The 17,501-nt window shown below is 43.7% G+C and overlaps 1 protein-coding gene across 2 annotated transcripts in view; it reads left to right on the forward strand.

The window, feature by feature from the left end:
• The first annotated feature begins 7,807 nt into the window (after positions 1-7,807).
• The window catches only part of mon1a (MON1 secretory trafficking family member A), a 31,397-nt gene continuing 21,703 nt past the window's right edge, over positions 7,808-17,501 (forward strand). Inside the window, exon 1 of one of the 2 annotated variants that reach the window (XM_068052052.1) lies at positions 7,808-8,025. The gene's annotated coding sequence lies outside the window, so the exon portion shown is untranslated. Of the gene's footprint in view, positions 8,026-14,027; positions 14,115-17,501 lie in introns of those variants that run through there. The other variant, XM_068052053.1, reaches the window with a different exon arrangement.

The raw sequence follows: 17,501 nt of genomic DNA on the forward strand, positions 1-17,501 counted from the left end.
CGACTAGCTCCCTGCCCCTCACCGCTCTCTCTCCCCTCTCGTGCTGTTTGTAGCTCCGAGGTCTCACCCAGCCAATCACTTACCTGCTCCCTTGTGATGTCACACCTTGATTTTTCTTTCCAAATGCCAGCAGGCTGGCGGCAGTAGCAATAGCAGCAGCTAGCCCCGCTCCGATCTCGCTGTTTCCCAGTGAACTCTCGCTCGCTCTCTCTTTCCAGGGCCCTTTGTGCCCCGCTCGTCTCTTGCTGTTCCTGGGTGAACACTCGCTCACTCTCTCTCTCTCTCCTGGGCTCTTTATGCCCCTCTCTTCTTGCTTTTTCCAGGTGAACTCTTGCTCGCTCACTCGCTCTCTCTCTCCCAGGCTCTTTATGCCCGCTCCTCTCTCGCTGTTTCCGGGTGAACTCCTGCTTGATCTCTATCTCCCAGGCTCTTTATACCCTGCTCTGATCTCACTGTTTCCCAGTGAACTCTTGCTCTAAGGTGCTCTATAAGTTACCCCATGTTGTGCACCTTCACTGGCAAAGAAGGAAAACCAGAGGTCTAGTCACCATGACTGTGTCCTGAAGTTGCATGATAGCAGCTTTGGATGATGGACTTTTCAAATTTTCCTCCCTTGCTGAAGACCCCCATTTGGCATCTCCACAGCACAGAGCGTGCCAATGTACCCTAAGGTCTCTATTCCCTAGTTCTCCTGTGATGGAATGAGGTCTATCTTACAGCTATCAAGTTGTAAGAATTTCAATACCATAATATGAATTACCTGAAAAGTGGGCAGACTGCATTACCATCCTGGGATCCTTTCTGCCTGCTTCCTCTTTGTGTGCAGCACCAAGGCAATCCAATGTGCGAAGGCACAAGAACAGGAAAAACTGCCCCTTTTGTGTCTTGGAAGTCTCCCTCAAAGGACAGCTTTGTATCCAGATGTCACCCAGACAGGGAATAAATAACAACTCACACTTATAGAGCAACTTAGATGTCAAAAAATGTCCCAAGCCACTTCACAGTTGTCACAGGGATCTGTGCTGGGGCCTCAACATTTTAAAATTTATATAAATGACTTAGATGAAGGGACCGAAGGTATGGTTGCTAACTTTGCTGATGACACAAAGAAAAGTAGGAAAGTAACTTGTTAAGAGGACATAAGGGGGCTACAAAGGGATATAGATGGGTTAAGTGAGTGGGCAAAGACCTGGCAAATAGAGTAGAATGTGGGAGTGTGTGCAATTGTCCACTTTGGCAGGAAGAACAAAAAAGAAGCATATTATCTAAATGGTGAGAGACTGCAGAGCTCGGAGATGCAGAGGGATCTGGGTATCCTAGTGCATGAATCGCAAAAGGTTAGTATGTAGGTACAGCACGTAATTAGGAAAGCTAATAGAATGTTATTGTTTATCACGAAGGGAATTGAATACAAAAGTAGGGAGGTTATGCTTCAGCTATACAGGGCATTGGTGAGACCACATCTGGAGCACTGTGTACAGTACTGGTCTCCTTATTTAAAGAAGGAGGTAAATGCATTGGAGGCAGTACAGAGAAGGTATACTAGTCTAATACCTGGAATGGGTGGGCTGTCTTATGAGGAAAGATTGGACAGGCTCGGCTTGTATCCGCTGGAATTTAGAAGAGTAAGCGGCGACTTGATTGAAAGGTTGGATGCGAAAAGGATGTTTCCCCTTGTGGGAGAATCTAGAACTAGGGGTCATTGTTTAAAAATAAGGGGTCACCCATTTAAGACAGAGATGAGGAGAAATCTTTTCTCTCAGACGGTTGAGTGTCTTTGGAATTCCCTTCCTCAAAAGGCGGTGGAAGCAGAGTCTTTGAATATTTTTAAGGCAGTGGTAGATAGATTCTTGATAAGCAAGGGGTTGGAAGGTTATCGGGGGTCAGTGGAAATGTGGAGTAATCAGTTTAGTCATGAACCTATTGAATGGCAGAGCAGGCTCGAAGGGCCGAGTGGCCTACTCCTGCTCACAGTTCGTATGTTCGTAATCAGAGAAAAATAGTCGCTGAGTCAAACAAGGAGATATTCGGAAAGGTAACCAAATACTTGGTCAAAGAAGTGGGTATTAAGGAGGTTCTTGAAGGAAGCGAGGGAGGTGAAGAGGTGGGGACAAGGAGGGAGTTCTGAAATGTGGGCTTTAGACAGCTGATTGGTCTCCTTCTGTGGCTCCAAACCTCTATGGAATGGGAAAATAAGCATTTTGTACTTATCCCTGTTGCCGAAGTCTTATCTGTTGATTTGCTTCATATTGATCTGGAAATAAATATGCAAACTTTCATATTCACAACTTCAGAACATTGATGATGCCCATAGGCTAGGTCCGTGCTGGCTGGGATGGTAGACAGTCTGTCAGGATAAATTAAAAATTGGTCAGAAATACAGTGGAAAATAATAAAACACCATGAGCGCCTGTGTTTTTCTTCAGTAGCTGATTTCGAGAATTTCTTTCTGGCGTTTGCAGGAGTGGGGGAGGGGGTGTGGTCAGATACCCAATTCTACCCCTGGCACCATATTGTGACCTTAATGCCTAATACTGGCTCTATATGAGGACATGACAAGTTCTGCTGTCACATAGACCACTGAGGTGTGGGCATGCCAGTCCTTCTCTTCACACAAATCAGCAAAATAAGAACATGGTACCAGCCACTACTCATGTAGCTTCATGATGACATTGCATCAAATTCATCCATATTATGTGTGGCAGACTTGAATTTTTAAATTAACTTTTAAGGCACTCTATAAATATTTTATTTACATAAAAGTTACTACCCGTGGTGTAAAAATAAAAGAAACTGAGGACCCTTTGAATGCAATATTTATCCAGTGGTTTCCTGAGATGTATCCTCCATTACAACATGGGCAAGGAGGGACATTGGAGAACAGTTGGGGCATCAACTCATGTCACACAAAAGGTTGTAAAGCGACACTGGCAGATGCCTAGGAGCAACCTTTTTTGTCTGCTTTCGTCCTCTTGGTGTGTAGCACAGAACAAGAGGACCCAAGGAAAACTAAAATGGAAGAGGGATAGTAATAATTAGTGCAAACACAAAAAAAACTTTACCTAAATTGTCCATATTCTGTGGCAACTGTGTTCTTCCAGGTGTAGTGTCAACATCAAAAATGGGTTTCCCCTTTGGCCATTTGGACGATTGACTGGGAGCAGCAGGATTTTCTTTCAATGGTGCGTGTTTTGCCCTTTTGATGCCTCCCTCGATGTTTGAGTTAACTTGTTCTCCTTTATTTGCCCCCCCAGCGCCAGCATTGCTCTTTGTCTCTGGGTGTGATATATTTCCATAAATAGGATTGTTGGACATGGTTTGATGATCAGACATTTGAACACTGAGGCTGTTACCTCACGATCTCATGGCTATTCCACTTGGCTTCTGCAAGATCTGAGACAAATAGACAATTATAAGTTATATTCTGTTTTTCTCTCTGTTAACCCCTCAGTGCCTCCCCAAAACATAAAGCAGTAGAAAGGTCAAACAGGTGAGTGTTCCCTGACCTCTGCGAATGTTACTCTGTAACTAAATGTCAGGATGTGTTCAATATAAGCTCTAAAATTTTTCATCCTGTGAGGAAGAGGTGCTTAAAATATATTTCCTGAAAGCATACAACAACAACTTGCATTTATATAGCACCTTTAATGCGGTAAACGTGCCAAGGCACTTCAAAAAAAAAGACATCCAGCTACATAAGGAGATATTAGGACAGATGACCAAAAGCTTGGTGAAAGAGGTAGGTTTTAAGAGTGTCTTAAAAGTGGAGATAGAGGCAGCTGAAGTCACAGTCGCCAATGGTGGAGTGATTAAAATCAGGGATGCTTAAGAGACCAGAATTGGAGGAGCTCAGATCTCTCAGAGGGTTGTAGGACTGGAAGAGATTACACAGCCAGGGAAGGGCAAGGTCATGGAGGGATTTGAATAAGTGCGGCGAACAATGGCACTGTGCGACAAGCTAAGCCACATCAGTGTGCGTGACCCAATTTCTAAATATCTCTCACTGAACGGCATAAGCAGGAGCCTAGGACATAGCTGCTTGACATCTTGCCCAAAGAGGCACCATGCCTTACTAAAAAAAGCATAAGGAAACCAAATAAAAATAACGGAAAACAAAATAAATAATGTAAAAACAACTTCTCCCTTCACACAGACTCAGTGTGCATTTCTATAACACCTCCAGTATTTACATGTAGTTCTTACCAAAGTGTTCACACTTTTTCAAAGGTTGACAGTAGCTCAAACGTTCTTTATGGTATGTTGCATTAATTTGGTGATCTCTCATTGCAGTCTTCTGAACAGTTCTCTCTGGCTGCTATTTTAATATATTTCTTTGTTTTAAAATAAACATTAATGACGTCCATGTCAAATGCAAATTAACTCTTTGGCTGCAACAATAGAACTATTGTTCAGAATAACATTACACATAGCACCAGAAAGACAAGCACAGGACATTAATAAAAAGACACTACTGAAATTATACACAGAACAATGGACCTTAGGGAATCAGTTGTAGACTCCAACAAAAACGGGAAATGCTGCAAATATTCAGCAGGTCTGGCAGCATCTGTGCAGAGAAACAGAGTTAACATTTCAGGTCGATGATCTTTCATCAGAATTGGGAAAAGTTAGGAATGTAATATGTTTTAAGTAGGTCAAATTTGGGAGGATGCGAATAAGAACAAAAGAGAAGGTCTGTGATAGGGCAGACGATGGGAGATGTTAAGTGACAAGAGAGTTGATGGGACAGAGCCAAAGGGAATAATAATGTGGGGAGTAATGAGACAAAAGCTGTGTCCAGAGGAGGTGTGAATGGCAGAATAATGAACAGCTGCTGCCCAAAAGCATAACAAGAGAAAACAAAATTAAGGCTGAAACAAGCAAAGAAACGGAAATAAAATGGAGGGCATCTAATCGAAAGATAGGGTGCTGTTCCTCGAGCTTGCGTTGAGCTTCATTGGAACACTGCATTAGGCTGAGGACAGAGATGTTAGCATGTGAGCAAGCTGGAGAATTAAAATGGCAGGCCACCGGAAGCTCAGCGACATGGATTGAGCATCTGCATTTTGTCTCACCAATGTAGAGCAGACGTCATTGTGAGCAGCGATTAGAGAACAGCGTATACTCATAGTGACATCCCTTTAGCTCTGACCCATCAACTCTTTTGTAATTTAATGTCTCACATCTTCCGCCCTTTCACAATCTTTCTCTTTTGTTCTTTTTCCACCCTTGCCCATTTGACCTACTTAAAACCTATTACATTTCTAACTTTTTCCAGTTCTGATAAAGGGTCATCGACCTCAAACGTTAACTCTGTTTCTCTCTCCACGGATGCGACCAGACTTGCTGAGTATTTCCCGGCATTTTCTGTTTTCATTTTAAAATTCCCCCATCTGCAGTATTTTGCTTTTGTATTAATTGTAGACTCCAGTTTAATTAAAGAGCTGGGAAGGTTTCCACATGAATGAGTAGAAGCTAGGAATGATGACAAGACTGTATTCCATTTGAGGGATTGAGGTGGAAGGTAAAAGCTGCCTCAAAGTAGTTTAGATCTTCACCTCCATCATCTCTCCTGCTTTTATGTTCATAAAACAAAGACTACACGCTTAATTTGTGGCTATGATGTGACATGAAGTGCTTTATAAATGCAGAATATATGGCTAATCATCACTGGAAGATTGACAAAGGGTGAAGAGAGTGGCTGGGATGAGGCAGCAGATATCTCTCAGTTGTGCAAGATGCTGGGGTGTGACTTCTAAGTAGGCAGCCCTGGGGCAAATCTGGTAGTGGGACATTGTGGTAAATGTGACTAAAACTAGAGGGCATAGATTTAAGGTGAGAGGGAGGAGGTTTAAAGGGGATCAAATGGGTAAATTTTTCACACAAAGAATAGTGGGTGTCTGGAATGAGCTGCCAGAGGAGGTGGTGGAGGCAGGAGCAGTAGCAACATTTAAGAGGCATCTGGACAGGTACTTGAATGAGAAAGGCATAGAGGGATATTATTTTATTTTATTTAGAGATACAGCACTGAAACAGGCCCTTCGGCCCACCGAGTCTGTGCCGACCAACGACCACCCATTAATACTAACCCTACAGTAATCTCATATTCCCTATCACCTCTCTACACTAGGGGCAATTTACAATGGCCAATCTACCTATCACCTGCAAGTCTTTTGGATGTGGGAGGAAACTGGAGCACCCGGCGAAAACCCACGCAGACACAGGGAGAACTTGCAAACTCCGCACAGGCAGTACCCAGAATCGGACCCGGGTCCCTGGAGCTGTGAGGCTGCGGTGCTAACCACTGTGCCGCCCATATTGAATTAACGCAGGCAGGTGGGATTAGTATAGATAGGCATTATGGTCGGCATGGACGCAGTGGGCCGAAGGGCCTGTTTCTATGCTGTACGACTCTATGATTCCACAAATGGAAGCTTGTTTCCACTTAAGTATTTTTTCTCTCTCTCTGCACTATCTGGCAGAGTGAAGCAAAAGAGAATGGGTATCATTTTTGTAAGACAGCATTTGAATAAATATTTGCTCTGGAAATCTTCAGAATTACATTCAACAATCCCACACCATCCTCGCAAACGCTCAGTGAACATCAGCATTACAGTAACAAACAACTTCCCTGCTCATTGTACCCAACAATGCTCATGTCCATCACAATGCTCCAAAATACAATTAACAATATCCAACATATGCCAGAAAAGCCAGTATGAAACCTTGAAATTGCAGCTGCCTCTACACCACCAGTTTGAGCTGCTGGTCTGGCTGCTCCACCAGTCACCCCCTAAAAGTCAAAATAACCCCCCTTTGAGCAGGGAAACTGTCTAATCTTTTCATCTTGCACTCATCAGGACAAATCGCAAGAATATCAATGTAAGGGAAAGCAACAAATTTATACTGTATGAGAAGAGAGTGCTGATTGGTTGGCAAGTGGACTCCGATTGGTAGAGGCGTTGCCATGGGGAATGCACCAGTTTATGGTGACTGACAGTTAACTGCCAAGCTTTCGTTGAAATTTAAACCAGGCAGCTTGACTCTGGTCAAGGTATTGCCCTGAGGAATGAACCGGCAAATGGCTGTCACTTATTTTGTTTAGCTGAAACAGGCACAACGTTTGTACATGTTCTTGCTGTCTGCCAAGAACAGGGCCCTGTGTGTTAATATATGTAGTTTCCAGTATGCGCAAATGCACCACACCGCGTGTCCGACTGACAATCTTAAATTGGTTGTCAGTGTAATTCCTAGCACACCGAGGATTATCTAGCAAATGTTGTCCAATCGCAGAATCACATCTAATGTTGGACACTGTGTTTTGAGTTTTGCAAGCATGGGCTGGTTGGGAACGGCCTGGACCTTGCCCGTTGCGAACAGCGGAAAGGACATGTTTGATACGGTCTGCCAGTCTTTGGGATGTGCCCTATATATACATGTATGAGGCTTTATAGCACTTGATTTCATTAGTTAACAGATAAATTCTATCAATCTCAGTCCTGAAAACTCTTTTGGGGCAGAGATTTCCAAATTTCTACCACCCTTAGTCTGAAAAAGTGTTTCCTAATTTGCTCCCGAATGGACTAGCTCTAACTTTAAGAACACAGGAATGTTCCCTGGGAAGAAAGGAAAAGAGGTAGGTTGAAAATGTGGGGAACAACAATGTAAACTGTTCCCTATTGTTCTGGGTCGAGGGCGTGGGCTGTAAACTACAAGTCCCAGCAAGCTGCTGCAGAAGGGGGAGGGAGATAGGCTCTTCCTCATTGCGAAGCTGACTTTGACCTTTATGATGCAAGTTTCCGAGAGGCATAAGACGTCCTTCTTGTGTCTGGACACATCGCAAAAAGCAAAAAGCAGAAAGCGGGACCTGCACACTGCAAAAACTGAACAAAACCACCAAAACAAAGCAGCGAGGAACTGGAGGAGAAGAAATTACAGGGCGAGAGAAAAAAGCAACAACATTTATAAAACAAAACCTCAGTCCTTCCTCCCAGCATCTGCAAAAAAGGCCTGAAGATTAAGCAGGTTTGTTACAGTAGGAACGGACTGCATTGTCTCAGAGAATGATATCATCGGCAATTAATGATTAATGATCAGTAAGGTGAAAGAAAGTTTCCTTTAAATATTATCGTATTGGTCATTGCGTGTTCAACATTGTCGATGGAACAGAATAGTGTAGGCACAATTTCCAAGGACAATTATATCAACCTTAATATTGCATTGTAAATATTTTCATGTATTAGTGAAGTCCCTGTTGTAATTTGCATGTATGCTGTCTGGCTGGGGAGAGAGTGTGAGAGAGTACACCTGCCCATCAGTAGTAGATGGTTGGGGTTGTGCTTATCACATAGGGGAAGTGACCATTTTTGGTTTATTGATAGTTTGTAATCACAACTACTTTTCTGGACTGGGGAGTCAGGATAAACCACCTGTAATTGGAATTTTTGATTCAAAATAATCAAAGCATATGGTGCTAGCATTAGCCGCCAGTATTATGCTGGAAAGAGGAACTGAGAGTTGATAACACTTCATCCACAATGTCTCAGTGCCAGGACCAGAACTGCATGTGAGTGAAGATCAGAAAGATGTAGTCTCCTTATTTCTTGTCTATTATTATTTAACGTTTTTTCTCCCCCTTTAGGGTTCCCTCATGCTACGTACCATTTCCCAGCTGAAAGGACGGGCAGTGGGGGATGTAATGTTGCTCTGTAACTAGCAGCTACAGATATGCTTGAGTGATTTCCTTTTGATTTATATTTTTATCGACCAACTTCCTCCTTGTGAGGGAAGTACCTGACCTCTACTTGGTAGCACCCTAGAATATCTGGGGCTGATGTTAGCAACTCAGTCCATGCCGAGCAGCCACCATTAAGTGACCACCTGTGCTGGTTCTGGAGGGTGGCCACACAGAGACTACCCTGGGATAGATTTTCATCTTCATTTCCCTGGCCAGTAATCTGAATACTAGGCCTTTATAAAGAGCACCCTGCTGCGACAGATTGCCACCCAGGCGTGAAGACAGAAATCTACGCCATCATCTTTTTTTATTCATAGAATCTTACAGCACAGAAGGGGAGCATTCAGCTCATCGTCCAAATGTTGGCTTTTTGAAAGAGCTATCCAATTCATCCCACTACCCTGCTCTTTCCCTTTTTATGTACGTATTCAATTCCCTTAAGAAAGTTACTATTGAATCTGCTTCCACCACCCTTTCAGGCAGTGCATTTCAACTATAACAACTCGATGAGTTTAGAAAAATTCTTCATCTCTCCCTGGCTTTTTTTTTGCCAATTATCTGTGTCACTTGATTACCGACCCTCCTGCCAGTGAAAACAGTGTCTCCCTATCTACTTTATCAAAACCCCTCATAATTTTGACCACTAAATTGTTGTACTTTAAACAAAAATTGCTGTGTGCAAGAACAAGCAACAATGTTCATTTTTGCAGGGACTGACCTTTTTATATCCATGCACTGTTTCTTTTATTGGAAGGTAGGAACAGGAGTAGGCTGTTTAGCCCCATGAGCTGTTTGCAATTCACTGAGAACATGGCTGATCTGTGACCCAACTCCATCTACTACACCTCCCCTGTCTCAGTGTTGGTTTGCATGAACATAGAACAGTGCAGCACAGTACAGGCCCTTCGGCCCACGATGTTGTGCCTACCCTTTAACCTACTCTAAGATCAAACTACCTACATACCCTTCATTCTACTATCATCCATGTACCTATCCAAAGAGTCGCTTAAATGTCCCTAATGTATCTGCTTCTACTACCACTGCTGGCAGTGCATTCCACGCACCCACCACTCTCTGTGTAAAGAACCGACCTCTGACGTCTCCCCTAAACCTTCCTCCAATCACCTTAAAATTATGCCCCCTGGTGACAGCCCTTTCCGCCCTGGGAAAAAGTCTCTGGCTATCCACTCTATCTATGCCTCTCATCATCTTGTACACCTCTATCAAGTCACCTCTCATCCTTCTTCGCAGGTGGCAGTCTTAATCACATGGGGAGAGTGTGACACGATGGGCATGAACGGTTTCACATTGTAGTAAGCACTGTTGTACACTCAAAGAGGAGGTCTCTGATCCTACAATGGCGACAGAATAACAAAGACGAAATCCAATTCAGATGCATAAAGTTCCTTTATTTCAAATAACATCAAATTATTTTGAGGAAAAATGATATGTGGTGGGGTGTAGACACAATGCATTCTACAGTGGCAAGATATTGGTTATGTTACTGGACTAGTAACCTTGCAGCCTGGACTAAAGGTCCGGAGACATGAGTTCAAATCCCATCACAGCTGTTGGGGAATCTTAATTCAATTAATTAAATAAATCTGGAATAAAATAGTCTCAGTAATGGTGAGCGTGAAACTACTGGATTGTTGTGAAAGCCCATCTGGTTCACTAATCTCCTTTAGGGAAGGAAATCTTCTATCCTTACCCAGTCTGGCCCATATGTGACTCCAGACCCACAGCAATGTGGTTGACTCGTAACTGCGCTCTGAATTGGCCTAGCTAGCCACTTAGTTGTACTTAAGAAGGCAGCTCACTTTAGGGATCGGCAATAAATGCAGCGATGCCCACATCCCATAAATGAATTACAAAAAGATGTAGTGTGTTACAAGGTTTTTATTTTTTGTACTAAAAGCTTAGAATTCTGTGTGTTTTAAAAAAACTGAAAAAGGATTTTTCAGTGGACATTGAGGCACCTGCAAATAGCTGAATTTTTTGGATGTTTTGAAAGGAAGCTGAAGCTATACAAGGACAGGAAAGCAGGCAATTTCAAGGAAACCAGAAAGGGGTTTGACCTCCTCAGAGCAACACTTTGAATGACAAGGGAGACTCTATGTCTGGACATGTGACCTGTTCAGGAAGGTTTGCTTTCACTTTGGACCCTTTAAAAAGCCAGTGAGTTGGACAAAGAGCAGGAATTTGAAATTTGGTTTTTGACCTGCCTGGAGGTCAGAGAGGAAGACCTAGAAAAAGTGTTACTTCTCTCTATAAAGGAATCCTGCATCTCTTGAGAAGAAACTCTGTGTTTCAAAGATGGCAGATTCCTATTGCCTCCTGTCTCTGAAGAATCCCTGCATCAAGTGTGGTTCCTGTTGCTTCCTGTGTTTTAAGAAATCCTGAAATCTGAAGAAATCTTCTACTGCTAGACGGCTGCAGTAAAACTGAAGAAGACCTGTCGCTACACCCCTCATGAAAGACTATGTGAAGCCTGCTGCAGTTGGATTGCCTTGAACGCCTACCCATCACAGACTGTTCATTAACCTCACCTGGAGAAACATCGAGTGACAACCAACTATTCGACTCAGGGACACCTCAACAAACCAAAGAACTTCCTACTAGAACGTGCACAATAAGTTATTTTATTATTCCTTTCATTCCTATGAAACAGCTGTAAACCAAAAATCCTTTCACCCCGTCATCCGGTTTTTTTGAATGTATGTGTGTGTGTATGAGGGCTAGGGAAATAAGGAGCTTTTCGTATATAGAGTTATCTTGTTATTGGTTAAGACTTGTTTTTATAATAAATAGTTAATGTTGTTGTTGATTAAAGAAACCTGGGTTAGTATGCTTTATTCTGGGGGACAGATAGAGTATGTAATTGGCTGCTTTTCGGTAGGTGGGAAGATTTGTTGATAAGCTGTGACTCGTGGAGAAGTGGGACTGAATTAACAGTACACACCCCCCCCTCGGTCTTAACAAGTGTAGAGCACTACATAATGGAATATTTGTCTGAAGGTGCAGCAGAACTACAGCAATGATAAAGATGCTGAAAGTAAAATGATGCTGACCTGTGGCAGAATTCCCCAATAGTTTATGTACCTGATCAATAATTTCATTGTAGAGTGACACAATGAAGTGTTGTTTAACAGTAGAAACCTAACACTCTTTATGATGCAACATTCAATCACTTGGAAACTAACTAGATGTTGCTCCATAGTCTTTGCATTACCGTATAAACATTCACTCCATTTTCCTGTCCCTCGTTGAAAATTGTACTTTTCTCTCTTGCTTTCCACTTTCTATTCCTGCCATGTGAGGCTCTACCAAGGCACATACTGCTAACTGAGAGGACGAAGAGTGTCTAGTCCTGGGATTTTACCATTGCTGCACTTGAGCTGGTGGTCTGCAGGTGCACAAGAGAAGTGTGGAGTTTTTCTCACTGTCTGGCTCCCATTCAGTGCTGCCTTTTCAAGGTGGCTTCGCTGAGATTGGGAATTCACCCAGTGGGTCACAGGGTCTTGTGTTGTTGGAACACAAAGATGCTAATGCCACATCCATATGATGATTATCATAAATGGATACCATATTAAAATTAATTGATACCATATTATAAACCTTACTTAGGGCATATACTTCTGGCCCATGAACCTTACATCCTGTTGCCATAATTCTAGGTCACATTTTGCTGCCAACATTTTATTTTGCATTGGATTTACTGCGTCAATGGTGTAGCTGCAGAGTCGGACCACTACATGGCTCTGTGGCACAACTTTCTCTAAAATCTCTCCAAGTGCTATTTTTATATCTACATCAAAAAAAAATCAACAACTAGCCACGGGCAACACCGTGGGCAATTTATCAGTACATTAAAAAAAATTCTAGGGAAAATACTTATTTTGATTCATCGGAAAGCACCAAGAATATATTAGAAATACTGTACTGTCCAGGTGGCTCAGAGGTAACATCACTGCCTCTAAGGCCTATGCTTGCCTCCTGCTAAGTTGCATGATTTAACTCAGTGTAAAGGATTGCGGGGAGGAAGGTAAGTACAATTAGCCTCAGCACCCATTTGTTAGGAAAGAGAAAATTGGGCAGAGTTGCCATTTCTGACTGCAATAGAGAGATCCTTGTTGGGAATGTGTGTGTTTATGCATGCATGGATAATGGGTGTTACTGGAGTTACCACTCTTTGACACCTTTCTAATGTCCCTGTCTTTTCATAACTTAACAATGATAAACATATTTGAAGAGTGGTGCCAATGTTATCTCAGTAGCCATAGAAATAGCTGACCGACAGTGGGCTGACTCCTATATTTAAGTGACTAGCACACCTAGCTGTGTTTTGTTTATATGTCCTTCATTTGTGTAATCATCTTTGCTATTTTTTAGCACTGATTACACTTCTCTAAAAGCCATTTGCCCTTCATCTGTCTGGTTGCTAAGGTCTGTTTGAAAGATGCCTGTCTCATTGTAACATCCACCTCTTCTGTGCAATTTTGTGCCATAAATATGAGTGTATGAGCCAGGGAATCTTGTTATTTTCACACCAGATAAATTCATTTTTCCCATCCCATGCTGTTTATCCCTTACCATTTTGTAGCACATATTTAAGTACCTGTATACAGTACAGACTCTGTTGTTAGTGTTTAAACTTAGAATGCTTAAAAAAATGATTTATTACTGCAGCACACAGAAGCACAGCTCTGAATACAATTTGGTATTATACTGAGCAAATCAAACCAGGAAGTTCTCAGGTTTGATCCCTGGTCTGTTGCCATCAAGTGTTCCTGGACTCGGGAGGGGGAGGAAAGAAATCAGTCAGGGTTCCTGCTGCAGATCCCCGTAAAGTGATGTGCAGTTTTGAACTTGAGTTTCTCTAGATTATTAGTCCAGGCCTCTGAATTGCTAGTGAACAATATTACCATTATATTACACCACCGTACCCGCCGAGATTGTGACAGGTTATGTAATGACATCATTTGGCACAAGTCGAGTCGATTGCTGCAGATATATTAGAAATATGAAGCCTGAATCGAAAATAGTTCACAGGTATTTGAAGCTCTGATTTCCCATAGGGGCCAATTTAACAGGCCTACTTTATGGTAAAGTTTCTTGTGACAGACTGCATTCAGCAGTTGTAGGAACTTGTTCCTTTGATGCCAGTAGGTGGACATGTATCTGCAGAGTTCTGTGATTTGGAACAAAATTCGAAGTAAATGTATTTCCCTAAGGGCATTTGAAGTAATACTGTGTTTCCTGACAACGCAGAGCGATTGCTGACGCCATGGAAGTGCTGTGAGCTGTAATTCCCAACATTTGTCACAAATGATAAGCCTCGAATCAAAAAACTAGAACCTGGACATTATGTTGTGAGGTATTATCAAACAATTTGTTAAAGTGTTCACATTACATTTCTCTGCCCTCTATTTTAATTGAGGTGTTAATTCATTTATTTAACTCTATTAAAGTAGCTGAGGGAAGAATCTCGCATGGAACATTAACTGATAGAGTCATAGGGTCATAATGGCACAGAAGGAGGCTATTCAGCCCATTGAGTCCATGCTGGCAGTCTGCAAAGCAAACCAATCAGTCCCATTTCCTGGCTGTATCCCTGTAGCCCTGTAAGTTTATTTTCTTCAAATGCCCATCCAATTTCCTTTTGAAATCATTGATCGTCTCTACTTCCACCACCCTCATAAGCAGCAAGTTCTAGGTCAATAACACGCGCTGTGTAAAAAGGTTCTTCCTCATATCCCACCTGCAACTCTTGCCCAAAATCTTAAATCTGCGTCCCCTAGTTCTTGTACCATCAGCTATTGGAAACAGCTTTTCTTTGTCTGCCCAGCCAAACCTGTAGGAATCTTGTACACCTCTGTCAAATCTCCCCTCAATCTCCTTTGTTTAGTTTAGTTTAGAGATACAGCACTGAAACAGGCCCTTCGGCCCACCGAGTCTGTGCCGACCATCAACCACCCATTTATACTAATCCTACATTAATCCCATATCCCTACCACATCCCCACCTGTCCCTATATTTCCCTACCACCTACCTATACTAGGGGCAATTTATAATGGCCAATTTACCTATCAACCTGCAAGTCTTTGGCATGTGGGAGGAAACCGGAGCACCTGGAGGAAACCCACGCAGACACAGGGAGAACTTGCAAACTCCACACAGGCAGTACCCAGAATTGAACCTGGGTCGCTGGAGCTGTGAGGCTGTGGTGCTAACCACTGCGCCACTTTGCTGCAAGAAAAATACAACCAACATAATTCCTAGCCTCAATTAAAGCTGTAATATAAAGACAGATAATTTATTTATAAAGAACCTTATATCTAGGTTGTCACAAAGTTGTTAACATGCAATTAATTACTTTAAAGAGAAGTTAATCTTGCTGTGTGGGTGATTACAGCAGCCAATCTGCACACAGCAAGGCCCCACAAACTAACAAAATTAATAGCTCGTTAATCTGTTTTTTCTTGGGTGTGGGCAGCAGGGGTGGTGATCGGTGTTGTTGTTTGAAGGAATATGTTGGCCAGTTCACCTGAGAATTCTTGCTCATCTTTGAAATAGTGCAATGGAACATGCAGACAGGGCCTTTGTTTGATATCTTAGTTTGAGAACAGTCCATGCAGCAATGCAGCACTCCCCCAATGCAGTACTACAGGGAAGTGCTAGTCTAGATTATTTGCTTAAATCCTGGAGTGAAACTTGAATGCATAACACTGAAAAAAAAACAATTAATTGAGGCAGACACAATGGGCTGAATTTTATTCTGGTTTCGGGGGTCCCGCCGGCAGGCCAGGAGATTGGGGGAGACCCTGCCTTAGCCCTCCATCGGACCGCTGTTGCAATTCCACGGTGGGCAGGCAATTAACTGCCTGCCTTCGGGGACGCTGTCCCTTTAAGGGACGAACTTCTGCCTCCAAGAGCTGCCGGCCAATTAGAAGGCTGGCAGCTCTGCAGCACTGGCAGGGCCACTGGGAGCAGTGGCCATTGCTGGTACTGCAGGAGGCCCTGCAGCATTGAGGACATCGGAGAATCCGGGAGAGGTGCGCGGGGTCAAGCAGGCCCTGGCAATGGAGTGGGTGGTATCTTCCTGAAGGTGAGGGGGTGGGGGCGGCAATTGCCGCTGGCGGGGCCCTCTGGGGGCTCTGTATTTCCCCTAAAGCAGGGACCCCAGCCCGAACCTGCTAGGAGGCTGCCAGGTTTTACCTGGTGGCCTCACCCCGCAGTGGCAGCCCCTTCCACCTTCCATTAAATTGAAGTGGAGGCGGGAAGAGGCCATGAAGTGGCCATTATGGCTCCCTCAGGGGACCATAAAATTCAGCCCAATGTTACCCTAGTGTCCAGCAGTTTATAAAAAAAATAAGACCTCCAACAGCCTTCAGCTGACAGGAAGAGTAGATACATCAGAAACTTAGACCTTTATGCGCATTGTAGAGTTGTCATGAGGTGCCGCTATGCTGAATTGTGCCTTTCATATTGTCATGATGATACTTAGTAGCTTTGGTGGACATCCGATCTTTGCTAGTAGTCTGAAGAGACCACGTCTGCTGACGAGGTCAAAGGCTTTGGTGAGATCAATGAAAGCAATGTAGAGGGGTATCTGTTGTTTGTGGCATTTCTCTTGTAGCCGGCGAAGGGTGAACAGTGTTTGGGATCTTCTCCCTTCTGCTCTCACACGTCTTCAAGTCTTCAGAAGAAGGAATTTTCCTCCACACAAGATCAGATGGCAGGTTGTTCAACCTTGCCCATCTTTAGAGTGAAGACCAAAGTACGGAAAGTCCTCATCAGGGAACTCCTCTTTGCTGATGATGCTGCATTAGCATCCCACACAGAAGAGTGTCTGCAGAGACTCATCGACAGGTTTGCGGCTGCCTGCAATGAATTTGGCCTAACCATCAGCCTCAAAAAAAAGAACATCATGGGACAGGACATCAGAAATGCTCCATCCATCAATATCGGCGACCACACTCTGGAAGTGGTTCAAGAGTTCACCTACCTAGGCTCAACTATCACCAGTAACCTGTCTCTAGATGCAGAAATCAACAATCGCATGGGAAAGGCTTCCACTGTTCTGTCCAGACTGGCCAAGAGGGTGTGGGGAAAATGGCGCACTGACACGGAACACAAAGGTCTGAGTGTTTCAAGCCTGTGTCCTCAGTACCTTGCTCTATGGCAGCGAGGCCTGGACAACGTATGTCAGCCAAGAGCGACGTCTCAACTCATTCCATCTTCGCTGCCTCAAGAATCCTTGGCATCAGGTGGCAGGACCGTATCTCCAACGCAGAAGTCCTCGAGGCGGCCAACATCCCCTGCATATACACCCTACTGCCTCAGCGGTGCTTCAGATGGCTTGGCCATGTGAGCCGCATGGAAGATGGCAGGATCCCCAAGGACTCATTGTACAGCGAGCTCGCCACTGGTATCAGACCCACCGGCCGTCCATGTCTCCACTTTAAAGACGTCTGCAAATGTGACATGAAGGCCTGTGATGTTGACCACAAGTCATGGGAGTCAGTTGCCAGTGATCTCCAGAGCTGGCGGACAGCCATAAAGGCGGGGCTAACGAGTGGCGAGTCGAAGAGACTTAACAGTTGGCAGGAAAAAAGACAGAGGTGCAAGGAGAGAGCCAACTGTGTAACAGCCCCGACAACCAATTTTATCTGCAGCGCCTGCAGAACAGTCTGTCACTCTAGAATTGGCGTTTATCGCCACTCCAGGCGCTGCTCCACATGCCATTGACCACCTCTAGGCG

The sequence above is a fragment of the Heterodontus francisci genome, chromosome 19 (assembly GCF_036365525.1).
Source record: "Heterodontus francisci isolate sHetFra1 chromosome 19, sHetFra1.hap1, whole genome shotgun sequence".
NCBI lineage: Eukaryota > Metazoa > Chordata > Chondrichthyes > Heterodontiformes > Heterodontidae > Heterodontus > Heterodontus francisci.